Here is a 20,312-nt window from a genome sequence, read left to right as displayed (position 1 = left end):
TGTTAGCTTGGGAATCAGAAACGAGGTAAGATACACATATGTAATATACTGGTGCTCTTAAACAAATAGACTTTAACTCATTCGACAAATACAGTACCTTCTGTAGACCAAATACTCTTGGTACTGGGATACAGATAAATACATGGATGCTAAAGCACTCAGAAAGTTGAGTGATGCAAGAGAACCAAGGCAATGTCTTTAACCTCAGCACTTGGGAGACAGAGGCAGGTGGATCTCTGTGAGGTGGAGGACAGCCTGATCTACATAGTGAGCTCAAGACCAGCCAAGGCCTAGAGAGAGAGAGAGAGAGAGAGAGAGAGAGAGAGAGAGAGAGAGAGAATTGTGAATTCCAGGCCAGCCAGCCTGGGCTATATAGTGAGACCTTGCCATTAAAAAGAAGTTAAAAAAAAAAAAAAAAAAGGTTAGAGAGATGGTTCCCTGATTAAAAAGTTCTCTTGCAGAGAATCCAGGTTCACTTCCCAGTACCCAAGATGGTGGCTCACCTGTAATCCAGCACCAGGGGGATCTGATACCTCTGGCCTCTACAGCCACTCCACTACTGGCCTCCATTAGCATGTACACACAGAGATGTTGCAGCATATTAGATCATACTGTGAACTCTGAGATTGTGTTATTTACTGGAGGAAAAAAAAAAACAAACTGGTTCTGGTTGTGGTAGGACTCAGCCCTTATCACACACCTTTAATCCCTCAGGCTGGAATACCGACACACCCTTGGTATAGACCTTGAATCACAAACAGCGAAGATAAAGTTAGTTTATAGAAGGAAGCACCCTTGTTTGCAAGTGGTGTCTAATTGAGTGGCAGACAAAGGGACAAATCAGAGAAAGAAATCAGAATAGGATATGCCCGACTCTCATAAGAAGAGAGGGGAAAGGGGAAGTGCAGAGAAAGAGGGGGAAAAGGAGACAGAGGCAGGTTTACCCGGAGAGTTTACAGAGACAGGTGAAGTCAGAATGAGCCACAGAATGAGAAGGGGCCAGAGAATGAGAACATACGACCTTAGTCTGAGGCCAAACAGAAAAAATGGATTAAGAAGCCAGGCCGGGCGTGGCGCATACCTGTAATCCCAGCACTTGGGAGGCAGAGGCAGGCAGATTTCTGAGTTCGAGGCCTGGTCTACAGAGTGAGTTCCAAGACAGCCAGGGCTACACAGAGAAAACTTGTCTCGAAAAAACCAAAAAAATAAAATAAAATAAAAAATAAATAAATAAAAGAAGCCAGACTGAGGGGTTGGGGATTTAGCTCAACGGTAGAGCCCCAGCCTAGCAAGAGCAAGGCCCTGGGTTTGGTCCTCAGCTCTGTTAAAAAAAAAAAAAAAAGAGAGAAAAGAAGCCAGACTGAAAATCAGTCAGCTTAGAGAGGAGTTTGAGCCAGAATCAGCCAGCCAGAGTTTGGAAAGAACTAGAAAGGGTAAGCTTCTTCAACATTAAGTCTCAGAGGCTAAAAACATTCTAGGTCTATATTAGAGTGTACAGAGACTAGACACTTCTAGGACAATGCATAGGTTAGCAGGCAGAGGCAGTAAGCCTCGGAGACAACAGCTACATCATGTGAATAAAAGTTACTATTATACACAGACACACAGACATACACATAATTCAAAACTAGTAATAATAATAAAAATCTGTTTTTTTTTAATTTACATCTTTTTTTTTAAAATCTGTTTTTAAAAATAAGAAAACAGGGCTGGTGAGATGGCTCAGCGGTTAAGAACACTGACTGCTCTCCCGAAGGTTCTGAGTTCAAACCCCAGCAACCACATGGTGGCTTACAACCATCCGTAATGAGATCTGACCCCTGTTCTGGTGTGTCTGAAGACAGCTATGGTGTACTTACATATAATAAATAAATCTTTAAAAAAAAAAAATAAATAAAAAAAAATAAATAAATAAAAAAAATAAGAAAACAATGCCCACTTTGGCAGGACACATACTGAAATTGGAATGATACAGAAATTAGCATGGTTCTTGGGCAAGGATGTCAGGCAAATTCATGAAGCACTCATCCCAATAATTTTTCATTAATACAAATACTGTTCAGGGGCTAGAGAAATGACTGAACCATTAATAACATTGCTTTGCTGCTCTTCAGAAGACCCAAGTTTGGTTCCCAGCATTCATATCCACCAATAACTCCAGTTCTGGGGAATTTAACACCCTCTTCCCATTTGTCTCCATGAGCACTGAAACATGCATGGTGCACATACAGACAAGTAAACATACATGCATGCATACATACATACATACATACATACATACACATAAAGCAAATTTTAAATATTTAATTGTTGGACTGGAGAGATGGCTCAGCAGTTAAGAGCACTGACTGCTCTTCTAGAGGTCCTGAGTTCAATTCCCAGCAACCACATAGTGACTCACAACCTTCTGTAATGGAATCTGATGCCTCTTCTGGTGTGTCTGAAGACAGCAACAGTGTACTCATAAATAAATAAATATTTTTAAAAAATATCATATATATATATTTGTGTATATATGTTATATATGTACACACATATGTACACACATATATTTGAGACAGTTTTGCTATATGTTTTATGCTCTATAGTGGCTTTAAACTCACTAGCTAGCCTAGCCTGGCTTTAAATTCTCAAATACCCAGATTAAGGTGTGTACTTCTATACTCTACCAACAATCCATGCTGATCTTTAAGCCCAGAACTCCATAGGCTGGCTGACTTTGGAGCCTTTGGTGGGTACCACACTCTCCCAGGACTGACTCAATGAATGGAAAATTATATTAACTACAATTTCTTTTTTTTTTTTTTTTTTTGGTTTTTTGGATTTTGGTTTGTTTTTTGTTTGTTTGTTTGGTTGGTTGGTTTTGGTTTTTTGGTTTTGGTTTTTTTTTTCCGAAACAGGGTTTCTCTGTGTAGCCCTGGCTGTCCTGGAACTCACTCTGTAGACCAGGCTGGCCTCGAACTCAGAAATCCGCCTGCCTCTGCCTCCCAGAGTGCTGGAATTACAGGCGTGCGCCACCACAATTTCTAAGTCAGGCATGATGGTGTGCATATAATCCTGACATTCCAGAACAAATGTAAGGGTACATGAACTAATGAGTTGAAGGTGCACACATTTGTGTGTGTGTGTGTGTGTGTGTGTGTTATACATATGCACACAATTTGGCATGTGTGGGTACATTGAAAGCCTATCCCAGGAATGCACTTGTCTCTGCTTTCTAAGTGAGTTCCAGGCATTACAGGTAGATGCCATCCTCCCCCCCACCCCCCATCCTCCCCCCCCACCCCACCCCCACCCCGACTTTTATGGCTCCTATAGATTCTGGGGATCCTCGTGTTTGTGCATCGAGGGTTCCACCCACTGAGCCACCTCTTCAACCCTTGAAATCAATAACCTTTAGAGAGTTGTTATGACAAGCATACAGTGGGAGTTATCAATGCTAGTTATCAAGTCTATCACCTGATGGACTGTGGAGACAGTGCGTGTGCTGTCCCTTTAAACATTTCATACACCTCCTGAGCATCTACTGTGCAGGGAGAGGACAGGGATCCTGTTCAATCTGCCCAGCCCTGTGTGAGTCACCACCGGAGCTTGCACCTGGAAACTGACAAATGTGGATTACTTCCTGAAATGTGAAGAGATATCTGTTTTTCTAGGAAAATGCCTCTAGTTCCCCACATTCCTTATACCTTTCTTTTTCTTCTTAGACAGGATCTCATATAACCCAGGCTGGCTTCAGACTCACTATGTAGCTGAAGATAGCCTGAAACTCATCGTCTCCCAGTCTTCCCTTCTAGTACTGGGTTACTGGTGTCTCTCAATAAAGATGTTTTCCCATCCCAAAAGGATAAATGTATAAATTTTTTAAAAACTAAAATGTTAAAAAAAGAAAATAAGAGACTTGTATTTGAATCATGAAATAGGAAGAACTCGTGTATATTAGTAAAGGTTCTCCTGGGACACAGAAACTACAGAACATTTACATAGATAGTTGAAAGGGGCATCAGCTATCTATATAGAAAGAGAAATCAGTTTGTAGCATGACTGTGGCAGCAGAAAAGTTTTGTTACAATCTAATACAAGCTAGTGATCCTGGAATGCCAGTGGTATAGCCCTGTTCAAATCCAAAGACCTCAGAACTAGGAAAAGCAATGCTCAATACGAGGCAGAAAGCCTTAGGACCAAAGAAAGGGGCCCAGGCCAACCGTGTGGAGTTGGTTCTCTCCTTCCTCCTTTCTGTGGGTTCTGGGAATCCCTAGTATTGAATAAACCAGGATGAGCTAGACTTAAGAGATGGCTCGGTAGTCAGCACAAAGTAAAAAAAAAAAAAATCTGCTCTTCTGAGTACTTGTCAAAAGAAAAGAAGAAACAAAACAAATAGATGTCTCCTTTATCTAGACCAATTAACCCTTAAAATAAACCATCATAGGCTAGGGATATAGCTCAGGGGTACAGTGCCCACCTCACATGTTCCAAAGGTCCTGGCTTGTACTAGGGGGAAAGACATTGTCTAATCATGACACTGAATTCAGATGCTAAGATACTTGATACACAGAGGTAAAAGATAAATTGTAGGAAGTGTAGTCTATTGGCATATGCCAATTGCCAATTGACATATTACCCTATGTTATCTTAGCATTCAGGAAGATAAGGCAGGAGGTTTGCCATGAGCTAAAGCCAACCTGAACTACGACATAGTGATTCTGAGGCCTGCTTAAGCTAACACAGGAGACCCAGTTTCAAAAAAGGAAATATATATATATATACATATATATGTGTGTGTGTGTGTGTATTTCACCTTCCATGTATACACACACACACACACACACACACACACACACACACACACGGAAGGAGAAAATATAATTACCATAAGAAGAAATAGTCTCGTCTGGGCAGTGGTGGCTAACGCCTGTAATCCCAGCACTTGGGAGGCAGAGGCAGGCTGATTTCTGAGTTCGAGGCCAGCCTGGTCTACAGAGTGAGTTCCAGGACAGTCAGGGCTATACAGAGAAACCCTGTCTCGAAAAACCCAAATCCAAAAAACCAAAAAAAAAAAAAAAAAAAAAAAAAAAAAGAAATAGTCTCAGTGGTTCTAGGAGGAGGCCAGCTACAAGGCTACCACGGACATGTTGCCGCTGAACTGCAGATTTCTGTCATTGCTTTCTTTTTTCTTTTCCTTCTTTTAGTTTTTCAAGACAGATTTTCACTGTGTAGCCCTGGGCGTCCTGGAACTCACTCTGTAGATCAGGCTGGCCTCGAACTCACAGAGAAGTCCTGTTTAGAATAAAACAGCAGCAGAGAGGCCTCCCCGGGCTCAGTGTCACCTGCCTCTGTCTTAGTCCCAGCAGTCAGTGGGTCTGGGAACTCAATGCCAGCATGGTGTAGATAATGATTTCTACGTAGTGAGATCTCATCTTACATCAAGCAAGCAAGCAAACAGAAAACCCAACCAAACCAACAAAGAAGTGCATGCACACCAAAGCTTAGAAAGTTAGAGTAAGATTACTGCAGAAAACTCATCAGGTGTCCATTTCCTATCAAGAAATACCTTATGGGAGCTGGAGAGATGGCTCAGAGGTTAAGAACACTGGTTGTTCTTCCAGAGAACCCAGCTTCTCCAGTATACCCACTCTAACTTTCTAAGCTTTGGGAGGTGTGGGTGTGTTTGTTACACTTGTTGGTTTGATAATTTTTCTTTATTTACTTGCTTGTTTTGAGGCAGGATATTAATTCTCAGCACTCACATGGATGCCAACAACCATGTGTATTTTCAGATGTCCTTCTCTGGCCTCCTTGGGTACCAGACATTCAAGGAGTACCCAGACATACATGCAGGCAAATTGCCTGTATCTATAAAATATAATAACATAATTTAAAAAAAATTAACCTTAGGATTGTCCTGATGAAGATGGCATTAACATAACTGAGAAACTCAGTAGTGGGCCCTCAGGATAATAGAGACAGTGGCAAAGCAATTACCAAAATGATCTAGAAGGTTGGAAGGCAGTGTTTCACAGGGTCCCAGAAAGAAACTACTTAGATACTCAAAGAAAAGACAGTCAAAAAGGCTGAGTCATGATTCATTGCCCAGCTTCAGATCTGGAACCAATGACTGAGACAGAAGTATCTACAAGGAAAGATCCTATAACATTGTGATAACCCCCAGTCACTTTTGGAGAGGTCTACTACCTTTTGTTTGGGTAGTACAAAGGAGAAAAGGCAGGAACACCTAAGCAATTCAAGGGTGTGTGTGTATGTGTGTGTGTGTGTGTGTGTGTGTGTGTGTTCATGCGCGCGCACGCATGCACTCAAGTATGTATATGCACATGGGAAAGTCAGAGGACTTGCAGGAGTTTGGTCTCTCCTTCCACAACTGGGTCCTGGGAATCAAACTTGGATTGTCTGTCAAGCTTGGCAATAAGTGCCGTTAACCACTGGGCCATGTCACCAGCCCTTATGTTTTTCTGTTAATTTTAACATTTATTTTTATTGTATGTCTTTTGGCTGCATGTCTGTGCACCATGTACATGCAATCTCTGTGGAAACCAATAGAGGGCGTGGGATTTTCCCCCCCAACCAGTTGTCAGCCATCTTGTGGGTTCTGAGATTCAAATCTAGGTCCTCTGAAAGAACAGCGGGTGCTCTTGACAGCTAAGCCATCCCTCCAGCCTCCTGGGTTATTTATTTCATTTCATTTCATTTTGTTTCATTTGTTTTGTTTTGTTTTGTTTTGTTCAGCAGCAGAGACAGGGTGTTGTGGTTGGGGGGGGGGGGGAGGCAGGATCAACTGGTCGTGGTGGCTTGCATTATTAATCCCAGCACTTCAGAGGCAAAGGTAGCCAGATCCCTGTGAGTTTGAGAACAGCTTGGGCTACATAGCCCTGCTCCGCAGTTTCCGTTTTCTCATTGTGCTACCTCATAGGCTGCCTGCAGTACACTCATGCCCATGGTGTACACCCAAGTTTCTCTTCTAATAGTAAAATGAATCAGATTGCGTTAGAGTTCACGGAGCAACCTTGTTGCCACTTAATTGTCTCTTTAAAAGCTGTGTCTACCAGGACACAGTGGCACACACCTTTAATCCTGCACTCTGAAGACAGGCACAGGGAGATCTCTGTAAATTCCAGGCCAGCCCAGTTTACAGAGCAAATTCCAGGACAGGCTATACAAAGATACCCTGTCTCAGAAGAAAAAACAAAAAAAGGCTGTGTTTTTAAATATAATCATTCCTCAGGCAGTGGTGGTACACGCCTTTTATTCCAGCACTTGGGAGGCAGAGGCAGGCAGATTTCTGAGTTCAAGGCCAGCCTGGTCTACAGAGTGAGTTCCAGGACAGCCAGGGGCATATATATATATAAAATCATTCATAGCTTGATATATTAGGGACAAGGCTTCAACATAAAAATTTGTGAGCAGATTTTCTAATTCATAGCAAATTGCACATGCCAGTGAGAATCCACATAGGAGAGACACTAAATAGCCAAGAAAACAAAATAGCTCAGCCAGCTGATGATCGTCAGCCATGGTTGGGAATGCAGACACTCTGCTGTCCTGTAACACAAAGGAGCCCCACACTGCAAGGCCTCTCAGAGGGATTTCCTCAACTTACCCTAGAACCATGACGTGACCTGGCTCGCTGCATGCTCAGTTCAACACTGTAAATTATCAAGCTTCACAACTTTACGAAGGAGTTCGTTTAGGAAGGTCTCTATCAACGTCCTGCCTCCTTGGTGATAAAGCTCTCCTCCGGGAAATGGGTTTAAGATCATCACCATTTCTCCAAACACTGTCTCTGAACTTCAGTTGATGAAGGGAGCTCCAACGGGGATTCTTTCTGCATCTGTGAACTCTCATTTGGCTCCAGTTCAAAATAATCCATATACCAACAAGGTGTGTTGGAGCATAGCTGGTCAGCTTCACAAGTAATAGTACCTGGTGCTGACCAGTGAAAACAGAGCTCTATTAGCAGGACCTGGGGGAGCAAAAGCAACTTGAAGAGGAAAGGTTTTATTTCACCTTATAGTTTATGAGTCCATCAATGAAGGAAGCCAGGGTAGGAATCTGGAGGCTGGAACTGATATGGAGTCCATGGAAGGATGCTGCTCCCTGGCTTGCTCTCTATTGCTTGCTCAGCCTGCTTGCTCTGTCGTTGGGTTAGGTTGAGTTGGTTCAGGTTGGGTTGGGTTGGGTTTAAGACCAGGTTTCTCTGTGTTGTAACTTTGGCTGTCTTGAAAACTTGCTGTCCTCGAATTCACAGAGATTCTTGTGCCTCTGCCTCTTGAGTGCTGGGATTAAAGTCCTGTACCACCACAACCAACTCCTTGCTTTCTATTTTAAGATTTATTTACTTGTATTTGTGTGTGTGTTGCCTGCATGTAGGCCTATATACCATGTACATGCAATGCCAGTAGATGCCAAAAGAGGACATTAGATTCCAAAGAACTGGAGTTACAGATGGAGTTACAGATGTTAGCCATCATGTGAGTATTGGGAATAAAACCTGAGTCCTGTGGGAGAGCAGCCAGTGCTCTTAACCACTGACCAGTCCCTCAGCCTGCTTTTTTATAACACCTCGGTCCAGAACTGCCCACAATGAACTGGGCCCTCCCACATTAAGCATCCATCACAACAATATACCGCAGGCTTGGCCTCAGGCCCACCTGGTGGGAGCATTTTCTCAGTGGAAGTAAAGTGAAATCCTAGAACTTGAAAAGTAGAAGCACAGGAATCAGAGATTCAAAGTTATCTTTGGCTATATGGAGACATAGCAAGTTTGAAACCAAGTTGGGCTACATAGAACACTGTCTCGAAAAAAGAAACAGGCTGGAGAAATGGCTCAGCAGTTAAGAGTGCTTGCTGCTCTTCCAGAGGACCCAAGTTCAATTTTCTGAACCAATGTCAACCAGTGTCATGCAGCTCACAACTGCCTGCAAATCTGAGGGAATCCAACGTCCTTTTCTGACTTCCATGGGCACCCCTCCACACACACACACACACTTACTCATAAAGGGGGTGCTAGGGTGCTAGGGATACAGTTCAGCTGGTAGAGTATTCACAAACCCTGGCTTTCAATGGCTAGCACTGTCATGAACTCAGTACAGTGGCAGGCCACTTATCTCATGCTTGTTATCTTAGCACTCTTGAGGTAGAGGCAGGAGGATCAGGAACTCCAGGTCATCTTCAGCTACATTGCAAGTTTGAACCCAACCTAAGCTATAAGCTGCTCTGTTGGGAAGAAGGAAGGAAAAGAAGATGGAATATCCTGATGCACCCACTCCTGCTAACTGATGCACCCACTCCTGCTCACTGATGTACCCACCCCTGCTCACAGATGCACCCACCCCTGCTCACAGATGCACCCCACCTCTGCTCATGGATGCACCCACTCCTGCTCACAGATGCACCCACTCCTGCTCACTGATGCACCCACCCCTGCTCACGGATGCACCCACCCATGCTCACAAATGCACCAACCCATGCTCACAGATGTACCCACTCCTGCTCTCGGATGCACCCACCCCTGCTCACTGATGCACCCACTCCTGCTCACTGATGCACCCACCCCTGCTCACGGATGCACCCACCCATGCTCACAAATGCACCCACCCATGCTCACGGATGCACCCACTCCTGCTCACTGATGCACCCACCCCTGCTCACGGATGCACCCACCCCTGCTCACGGATGCACCCACCCCTGCTCACGGATGCACCCACCCCTGTGCTCACTGATGCACCCACCCCTGCTCACTGATGCACCCACCCCTGCTCACTGATGCACCCACTCCTGTGCTCACTGATGCACCCACCCCTGCTCACGGATGCACCCACCCCTGCTCACTGATGCACCCACCCCTGCTCACGGATGCACCCCACTCCTGCTCACGGATGCACCCACCCCTGCTCACTGATGCACCCACCCCTGCTCACGGATGCACCCACCCCTGCTCACGGATGCAGCCACCCCTGCTCACTGATGCACCCACCCCTGCTCACGGATGCACCCACCCCTGCTCACGGATGCACCCACCCCTGCTCACTGATGCACCCACCCCTGCTCACTGATGCACGCACCCCTGCTCACGGATGCACCCACCCCTGCTCACTGATGCACCCACCCCTGCTCACGGATGCACCCACCCCTGCTCACGGATGCACCCACCCCTGTGCTCACTGATGCACCCACCCCTGCTCACGGATGCACCCACCCCTGCTCACGGATGCACCCACCCCTGCTCACTGATGCACCCACCCCTGCTCACTGATGCACCCACCCCTGCTCACGGATGCACCCACCCCTGCTCACGGATGCACCCACCCCTGCTCACGGATGCACCCACCCCTGCTCACGGATGCACCCACCCCTGCTCACTGATGCACCCACCCCTGCTCACTGATGCACCCACTCCTGCTCACTGATGCACCCACTCCTGCTCACTGATGCACCCACCCCTGCTCACGGATGCACCCACCCCTGCTCACTGATGCACCCACTCCTGCTCACTGATGCACCCACCCCTGCTCACGGATGCACCCACCCCTGCTCACGGATGCACCCACCCCTGCTCACGGATGCACCCCACTCCTGCTCACGGATGCACCCACCCCTGCTCACTGATGCACCCACCCCTGCTCACGGATGCACCCACCCCTGCTCACTGATACACCCACCCCTGCTCACTGATGCACCCACCCCTGCTCACTGATGCAGCCACCCCTGCTCACTGATACACCCACCCCTGCTCACGGATGCACCCACTCCTGCTCACGGATGCACCCCACCCCTGCTCACGGATGCACCCCACTCCTGCTCACTGATGCAGCCACTCCTGCTCACTGATGCACCCACCCCTGCTCACGGATGCACCCACTCCTGCTCACGGATGCACCCCACCCCTGCTCACAGATGCACCCCACTCCTGCTCACTGATGCAGCCACTCCTGCTCACGGATGTACCCACCCCTGCTCACGGATGCACCCACCCCTGCTCACTGATGCACCCACCCCTGCTCACTGATGCACCCACCCCTGCTCACGGATGTACCCACCCCTGCTCACTGATGCACCCACCCCTCCTCACTGATGCACCCACTCCTGCTCACGGATGCACCCACCCCTGCTCACGGATGCACCCACCCCTGCTCACTGATGCACCCACTCCTGCTCACTGATGCACCCACTCCTGCTCACTGATGCACCCACCCCTGCTCACTGATGCACCCACTCCTGCTCACTGATGCACCCCACTCCTGCTCACGGATGCACCCACTCCTGCTCACGGATGCACCCACCCCTGCTCACTGATGCACCCACCCCTGCTCACTGATGCACCCACCCCTGCTCACGGATGCACCCACCCCTGCTCACTGATACACCCACCCCTGCTCACGGATGCAACCACTCCTGCTCACGGATGCACCCACCCCTGCTCACTGATGCACCCACCCCTGCTCACTGATGCAGCCACCCCTGCTCACTGATACACCCACCCCTGCTCACTGATACACCCACCCCTGCTCACGGATGCAACCACTCCTGCTCACTGATACACCCACTCCTGCTCACTGATGCACCCACCCCTGCTCACGGATGCAACCACCCCTGCTCACTGATGCACCCACCCCTGCTCACTGATGCACCCACCCCTGCTTACTGATGCACCCACCCCTGCTCACTGATGCACCCACCCCTGCTCACTGATGCACCCACCCCTGCTCACTGATGCACCCACCCCTGCTCACGGATGCACCCACCCCTGCTCACTGATGCACCGACCCCTGCTCACGGATGCAACCACTCCTGCTCACTGATACACCCACCCCTGCTCACTGATACACCCACCCCTGCTCACTGATGCAGCCACCCCTGCTCACTGATGCACCCACTCCTGCTCACGGATGCACCCACCTTTGCTCACTGATGCAGCCACCCCTGCTCACGGATGCACCCACCCCTGCTCACGGATGCACCCACTCCTGCTCACTGATACACCCACCCCTGCTCACTGATACACCCACCCCTGCTCACTGATGCAGCCACCCCTGCTCACTGATGCACCCACTCCTGCTCACGGATGCACCCACCTTTGCTCACTGATGCAGCCACCCCTGCTCACGGATGCACCCACCCCTGCTCACGGATGCACCCACTCCTGCTCACTGATACACCCACCCCTGCTCACTGATGCACCCACCCCTGCTCACGGATGCACCCCACCCCTGCTCACGGATGCACCCACCCCTGCTCACTGATGCACCCACCCCTGCTCACTGATGCACCCACCCCTGCTCACTGATGCACCCACCCCTGCTCACTGATGCACCCACCCCTGCTCACTGATGCACCCACCCCTGCTCACTGATGCACCCACCCCTGCTCACTGATGCACCCACCCCTGCTCACTGATGCAGCCACCCCTGCTCACGGATGCACCTCACTCCTGTTCAGCAGGTATAAGTCCTTGCCACACATGCCTAAGGATCTGAGTCTGTTCCTGGGTCACATGGTGGAAGGACAGTTGAGTCTGGAAGCCGTCTTCTGACCTTCACATGTGGGTTGTTGCATGTTTGTGCCCACACAGATATAATAATGGGAACATTTTAAGAAGGACTGGACAGGGGGCTGGAGAGATGGCTCAGCGGTTGGGAGCACTGACTGCTCTTCCTGAAGGTCCTGAGTTCAAATCCCAGCAACCACATGGTGGCTCACGACCATCCGTAATGAGATCTGATGCCCTCTTCTGGGGCATCTGAAGACAGCTACACTGTACTTGCATATAATAAATAAATCTTTAAAAAAAAAAAAAAAAAGAAGGACTGGACAAGGTCACTTGCTAGCACATATAAGGACATAGGTTTCCCCAGCACTGCAAAATAAATAAAAAACAGCCAGCTGTGGTAACACTCAATCCCAGCACTCAGGAGGCAAAAACAGGCAGACCTCAGTGAGTTCAAGGCCACTCTGGTCTACATAGTGAGTTCCAGGACAGCCAGGGCTACAGAATAAAACCCTGTCTCAAAAACCAGAAATAAAATATTTTAAAATAAATAAACCAGTCGGGCAGTCGCGGCGCACGCCTGTAATCCCAGCACTCTGGGAGGCAGAGGCAGGCAGATTTTTGAGTTCAAGGCCAGCCTGGTCTACAGAGTGAGTTCCAGGACAACCAGTGCTATACAGAGAAACCCTGTCTCAAAAAAACCAAATCAAAAAAAAAAAAAAAAACCAAAATAAGTAAATAAACAAACAAACAAACCAAGAACTCTTAAGGTTAATACTTGGGATGAATCAATTCTAATCATTTCTATCACCATTTTACTCTGAAAAGGATTAAGATGACAGAAATCAAGTATATGGCTGACCTAATAGGCATACCACACTTAACCTGGGCAGCTGGGCATTGTTTGCTTGCTTGCTTGCTTGCTTGTCTTGGCATCTTAGTAACAGGGCATCATGACTGACACTTCTATAATTACAGTGTTCAGAAAGAGAGCTCGATGTGCTAACACCAGCCTGGAATCCCAGTCCTAGACACTCTGAGGTTAGCCTGAGATATACAGATAATGAGTTCAAGACCTGCCTGAGCCACACAGATAGTGAGTTTAAAGATGCATAGTGCACCGTGCTGGAGCAGTGGAGCAGTGGCTCAACAGTCAAAGGCACTGCTGCTCTTCCAGAGTAACCGGGTTCGCTTTCCTACCATCCCAGTGGCAGCTCACTACTGTTCCAGAGGATACACCAGCCGCTTTTGACCTCCATGAGCATCAGGCAGGCCATGGTGCATGCTCCATTTATGTAGGTAGAAAAGACATGTAGTGAAACTCTACATTTAAAAACATGCAGACAGAGAAAGATAGTTTCCTGGAAAAAAACCAGAATTTGACAATGGGGGTGCACACCTTTAGTCCCAGCACTTGGGAGGGAGAAGCAGGCAGATATTTGAGTTTGGGACTGCCTGGTCTACAGAGTGAGTTCCAGGACAGCCAGGCCTATACAGAGAAACCCTGTCTCGAAAAAGAAAGAAAGAAAGGAAGGAAGGAAGGAAGGAAGGAAGGAAGGAAGGAAGGAAGGAAGGAAGGAAGGAAGAAAGAAAGAAAGAAAGAAAGAAAGAAAGAAAGAAAGAAAGAAAGAAAGAGAGAGAGAAAAAGAAAAAGAAAAACCAATCAAACAAACAAACAGCTAGCATCTGAGATAACACACACAGAACTCTTTTCACAAGCTCCGCCCAGTGGCCCCTGGAGTAGGGATTGCTATCCTTGACAAAAGCTCAGAGAGATTATGTAACTTTCCTGGCAATTAGACAGCATGGATAGTAAAGGAAGGAAAATAAAGACCAACCCTGGGATTAGAGCAGTGGCTCAGCAGGTAAGAGCATTGGTTGCTCCTCCAAAGGACCTAGGTTTCATTCACATCACCAACAAATGTCTATACTTCAGTTCCAAGGGACCCATCACCCTCTTCTGGCCTCATAGACATTGCACACACATGGTGCATAGATATAGGGGCAAAATACTCACAAAATAATAAATTGATTTGTTTTCAATACATTCCAACTACAATTCCCCTCTCTCCACTACTCCCAGTTCTCACCCCCAACTTCTCCTTTCCTCCAGATCCTCCCCCATTTCCCTTCAGATAGAAGCAGGCCTCCCAGGAATGTCAACTGATCGTGGCATGATGTTAGAAGACTAGGCAAGAACTCTCATCTCAAGGCTGAGCAAGGCAACCCAGTAGGAGGAAAAGAGCCCCAAGAGCCATTGAAAGAGTCCAAGACCCTCAGCTTTCAAAGCCCATACTGTATCATGTAACATTATGTGTCTGTTATAAAAAACAAACTTGATTGTACGTTTGTTACGTTACAAGGGATTGAACCTATGACCTTGTGCTTACTAGGTAGTCCAGCTGTTTCTCCTACACACCCTTGCAATTAGTGGGAGGCTTTAGCACTTAGGTGTGATAGATGGCTAAGTGTCTCTCCAGTCCTTCAGTCCTGTCAAAAAGTGGGAGGCAGAGCTGAAAATGCTCCACACACGTCATCATGGCTTTGTCTTTCTGGGGCCCAGCACTCATTCTCCAACAGTCACCTCATTAAAACAAGTACTCCTCCCTCCCAACTATCCAGGAGCTGCATCTGAAATCTTAAGTGTTCTGGAGCTGGCCGGCAAAAATGGCTCCTCAGTTGAGGGCACTTACAGAGAACCAGACTGGATCCCAGAACACTCAGTCGGGACCTGTAAGTCCAGTTGCAGAGGAGTCCACTCCTTATTCTGACCTGTGTGGTCAGAAACCAAAAAACACACATATGCATAAATAAAAATAAAATATAAAAAGAAAAAAGTTCTGTAGCATGTAATAGCACATGCCTGGAATCCTAGCACTTGAGAAACAGAGTCAAGGAGATCACTTACAAGTTCAGAAGCAGCCTGGTCTACACTATTCCAGGTCTTCCAGGTCAGAGAGATTCTATGTCAAGAACTGAGACCAAGACACAAGTCTAGGCCATGTCAATCTCATCATCCCAAGGTTTAACATCCAAACGGATGGAGGATTTGGCCACCAGTGTGGGCTTCTTGGCCGCCTTCTCTGCGCACTGCTGTAGCCTCTCCGCCCGTAGTCGGGCAGCCTCCTTATCTTCTTCCTCGCCACTGCGGAACAGGTCAATGTCATCCTCATCCTCCTCTGCAGGTGTGGCGCCTTTCTTAGCTGGGGCTCCACTTGACGCATAGGAGAATCATGTTGGGGCTGTGGGCCGGGGCTCAGGGAGTAGGTGAACTCTTCTCCAGAGAGCTCAGCCAGGCGTCCAGCTTGGGAATGGCCTGCTGCAAATCTTGCACCACGCCTCGAAGGTTCTCGTTCTCCACTTCCAGACTGGCAATGCTCACAAGGAGCTCACTGTGGTCTCCACCAGGTCCACTGGAGGCTCCAGGGCCAGAGGTCACAGGCCCATTCATCTGTTAGGAGAATCATCTTATTTAAACTTGTCGAAAGAGATCTTCTCATGCACTAGAAAGTTTGTAGCCATTTTTAGGCCAGCCAAGGACTCAGCAACCTAAACCTGGTCCTGGTTTTTTGTTTTGTTTTGTTTTGTTTTGTTTTTTTAAGAGACACTTTCTATAGTTATTTTAAGCTAGTTTTAGATTCATGTATTATTTGGGGGACATGAATGTCTTGCCTTCATGAATGTGTGTGTACCATATAAATGCCTAGTGCCCAAAGAAATAAGAGAACATTGGATCCCTGGGACTGGGGTTGCATATGACTGTGAACTGCCATCTGGGTGCTGGGAATCAAACCTGAGTACTTTGTAAGAGCTACCGGTGCTTTTAAGCACTGAACCATCTCTCCAGACTTGCCCTGGTACCCTTGAGCCTCCTGCTCCTATCTCCAAGTGCTAGATTATAAGCATGAGCCATGAGTTTGAGGCCAGCCTGGTCTACAGAGTGAGTTCTAGGATGGCCAGGGCTACACAGAGAAACCCTGTCTAGAAAAACCAACAAAATAAAAAATAAAAAATAAATAAAACCAAAAACAAAATAAGCACGAGCCATGGTGCCAGATGTCAGTGTTGAGATTCTTTTTTTTTTTTTTTTAAAGATTTGTTATTTTATTTATATGAGTACACTGTAGCTTTCTTCAGACTCACCAGAAGAGGACATTGGATCCCATTACAGATGGTTGTGAGCCACCATGTGATTGCTGGGAATTGAACTCAAGACCTTTGGATGAGCTATCTCTCTAGCCCCAGTGTTGAGATTCTTAAATGCACCTTTTTGTTTGTTTTTTTGGGTTTGGGGGTTTTTTGTTTATCTTTGTTTTTCAAGAAAGGGTTTCTCTGTGTAGCTTGCCTAGCAGGCACAAGGACCTGAGTTCAAGCCTCACCTACTGAACTTTGCCCCTAGCCAGCTGTGAGCTTTGAACTGAGATGTGTGCAGTTCTTCCTTCCAAGTGCTGGAATTAAAGGTGTGTACCACCACTGCTCAGTTTAAATGTACTTTTGATCCTATATTTTTATTTATTTATTTATTTTCGAGACAGGGTTTCTCTGTGTAGACCTGGCTGTCCTAGAACTGAGTCTGTAGACCAGGCTGGCCTCGAACTCGGAAATCTTCCTGCCTCTGCCTCCCAAGTGCTGGGATCAAAGGTGTGCGCCACCACAGCCCGGCTATATCATCTATTTTTGTATGTGTGTGGACATGACCAAAGGACAACTTGTGGAAATCACTTCTCCCCTTTTACTGCATGGGCTGCAAGGATTGAATTCAGGTCAGGGTAGGCTGTAAGTGACCTTTGCCCACTGAGCCATTTTACCAGCCCTAGTAGTTCTCTTAATAATTCACAAAGTATGCAGAACTATTATTGATAATTTCCATAACAGAACCAGGTTTAGAGAATGGAGTCATTGCTCAGTGTCATTGGTTTCATTTTTTCTGTAGAACAGGCAGACTTTAGATGAACTTCTGACCTTCCCATCTCCACCTGCCAAGTCCTAGGATACCGGCATGGGCCACTACACCTGGCCAACAGCATTGGCCTTCTAACCCAAGTTGAACCCTAACTCTGAAACCCCATCAATGACACCCCACTGTATGTATCTGGAACTGTCCCACCCCTGTCCCTGGGGGGTGAAAGTGAAGTCATCTTGGAAGAAAGATGAATCAGTGTCTCTTGCCTATAAATTAAAGTGTTAGATTTGCATATCTCTGGAGGTCCCTCTGCCTCTGGTTTCTATGTGAAAGGCCCAGAGCCGAGCTCTGTGTGACCTGAGAATGTGTCTCAGTGGTAGAGAGCTTGCCTAGCAGGCACGAGGACCTGAGTTCAAGCCTCACCTACTGAACTTTGCACCTAGCCAGCTGTGAGCTTTGAACTGAGATGTGTGCAGTTCTTAGTGCACTCTGGGTGCCTGGGGGGGTGGGGGAGGAGGGTCAGGCTGCAGACCCGCATTGAAACGCCTGGCTAGAGGGAACTGGGGGAAAGTTGATGAGAAAGAGGCTTTCAAATAACCTTCTTCCCATTCTTGGCCTTCCTTCCTAGCTGTTTCTTCCTTCCTCCTTCATGTTCTAGAGAGGGTGGGCGAGAGTAGAGGAAGAGAAAAATCCTGCTCAAGGATAATAAAATAAAATAAGATAAAATAAAATATGTGCTCATTTAAGTCAGCATTCTTATCCTTCCCAACGGCCTCTAGTTCTAGCTAATAAAGCTGAGAACTCAGTTTTCCTCATGATTTTTCACCCCACAGAATGAATTTTATTCGGATCAACACACTGAAAGTCTACCAGAGTTCTTTCATAACTTGTACCTAAACATAACAAAAATATCCCCAAGCCTACCCTAATGACTCAGCCTTGAGCCTCAGTCGGGTCTGAGGAGAGGAGATAAAACCACAGAAGTCTCCTCAGGAGGGAAAACGCCTCGCCCATCAGCCATGGTAGCTTTCCACGCAGATACAGCTCTTGGATGTTGGTTGCTAGCCAAGGATGGCTGATGTCAAATGGTCCTCTGATGATTTCCTGTCCCTAGGATGTCAGGGATACCACAGCAGGTGGGGAGGATTTCTGTCGAGAGTTCCCTCTCCCCACCCCACTCTCTCTGACAACAGGGAACCCACAGCCAGATGGGATGGGATGGGATGAGATGGCGATTTATGAAGGAGGAAGAAGGGCCTGGAAGGGCAGGTGCGGTTCCCTGCATCGAGCAGGACCCACACCATGCATCAAAGCAGGGTACAGATGGCCTTTCAAGTAATTAGAGAAATTGAAGCCACAGCAGTTTAATCCTCATAGCCATACTGTGAGTGGAGGGACAGAAGGGAAAGAGCTTTGAAAGAAAGGGGGGAAGGACTGAGGGAGAAAAGGAGAGCTCACGGTCTGAGCCACCGGGTCTGATGGCTTGGGCAAAGCGCTGCCTCATAACATTCTTCCCCACAAACACTGCCGTGTCCCACTGCCTTCTTCCACAATTTTCTAAGTTAGTTTTATTTTTCTTGTCTCTTGCTGCAATTCCACTCTTGCTAAGCTGGCCTGTATATTAATATTAAGGATAATTGATTGAAGAATACACTCTCTCTCTCTCTCTCTCCCTCTCTCTCTCTCTCTCTGTGTGTGTAGATTAATTAGCAACAACACATGGTTGATAAACCATCACTTTGGAGGCTAAGACAGAAAGTTTGTGAGCTTTAGGTCAACCTGGATTACATAGTAAGTTCAAAAAGTTGGAAAACTATTAGACAACATACCCAATAGCAGTAAGACTTGACCTAGAAACCTGAGATATGATTACTGTTGGACTTTGATTTGATCAAGTTAGTTAAGAGTAACAAAAAGGCCAGCAGTGGTGGCTCACACACTTAATCCCAGCACTTGGGAAGCTGAGGCCAGCCTGGTCTACAGAGTGAATTCCAGGACAGCCAGGTCTACACAGAGAAACCCTGTCTTAAAAAACCAATCACCGCTCTTTGCCCCATCTACTGCGAGAGTGAAGACCATTCTCAGCAATCAGACTGTCAACATCCCAAAAAATGTCGACATCACTCAGAAGGGGTGCACAGTCATTGTGAACACTCCAGGAGAACTCTGTGGAGGGACTTCAATCATATCAATGTAGGGCTGAGTCTTCTTGGAAAAAGAAGAAAAGGCTCTGGGTTGACAAATAAATGGTCGGGTGACAGAGAGGAACCGGCTTCTGTCAGAACCATCAGCAGTCATGTTCAGAACATGATCAAGGGTGTTACTCTGGGCTTCCGTCACAAGATGAAGTCTGTGTGTGCTCCCTTCCCGTCAACATCTTTATTCAGGAGAATGGGTCTTTGGTTGAAATCCAAAATTCCTTGGGTGAGAAATACATCCTCAAATTTCGGGTGAGGACAGGTATTGCTTGTTCAGTCTCTCAAGCCCAGAAGGATGAATTAATCCTTCAAGGAAATGATATTGAACTTGTTTCAAATTCAGCGGCTCTGATTCAGCAAGCTACAACAGTTAAAAACAGGGATATCAGCAAGTTTTTGGATGGCACTATGTGTCTGAGAAGGGAACCGTGCAGCAGGCTGATGAGTGAGGCCTTAGTTTCCAGCTCCAGGAACAAGATCCTGATCACAAGTACAATTTGGGCTCCTTGAGGACAATAAAGGACTTATATATTGAGAAAACAAAACAAAACAAAACAATCCCCGCCCCTCCACATGTCTCTAATTAGCTCTAAAGAGATACTCATATTGATAAATACAGATGGAGCATTGTGTGTGTGTGTGTGGGGGGTGTCTTGGTATGTGTCTAGACTAGCCTAGACCTCTTGTTTTTCCTCCAGAGTGCTAGAGTACA

The 20,312-nt window shown here is 47.0% G+C and overlaps 1 non-coding gene and 2 pseudogenes across 1 annotated transcript; 2 read left to right on the top strand and 1 right to left on the bottom strand.

The window, feature by feature from the left end:
* The first annotated feature begins 1,933 nt into the window (after nt 1-1,933).
* LOC127681856 (U6 spliceosomal RNA) lies at nt 1,934-2,040 on the top strand. Its single transcript, XR_007977210.1, has one exon. It is a non-coding gene; the product is annotated as a U6 spliceosomal RNA (small nuclear RNA).
* A 13,453-nt stretch (nt 2,041-15,493) lies between these two features.
* Nucleotides 15,494-16,021, bottom strand: LOC127679868 (elongation factor 1-delta-like; annotated as a pseudogene).
* A 2,609-nt stretch (nt 16,022-18,630) lies between these two features.
* LOC127680233 (60S ribosomal protein L9-like) lies at nt 18,631-20,049 on the top strand (annotated as a pseudogene).
* The last annotated feature ends 263 nt before the right edge of the window (nt 20,050-20,312 follow it).

This window comes from Apodemus sylvaticus, chromosome 3 (assembly GCF_947179515.1).
Source record: "Apodemus sylvaticus chromosome 3, mApoSyl1.1, whole genome shotgun sequence".
NCBI lineage: Eukaryota > Metazoa > Chordata > Mammalia > Rodentia > Muridae > Apodemus > Apodemus sylvaticus.
This window is presented reverse-complemented; position numbering and strand designations above follow the sequence as displayed.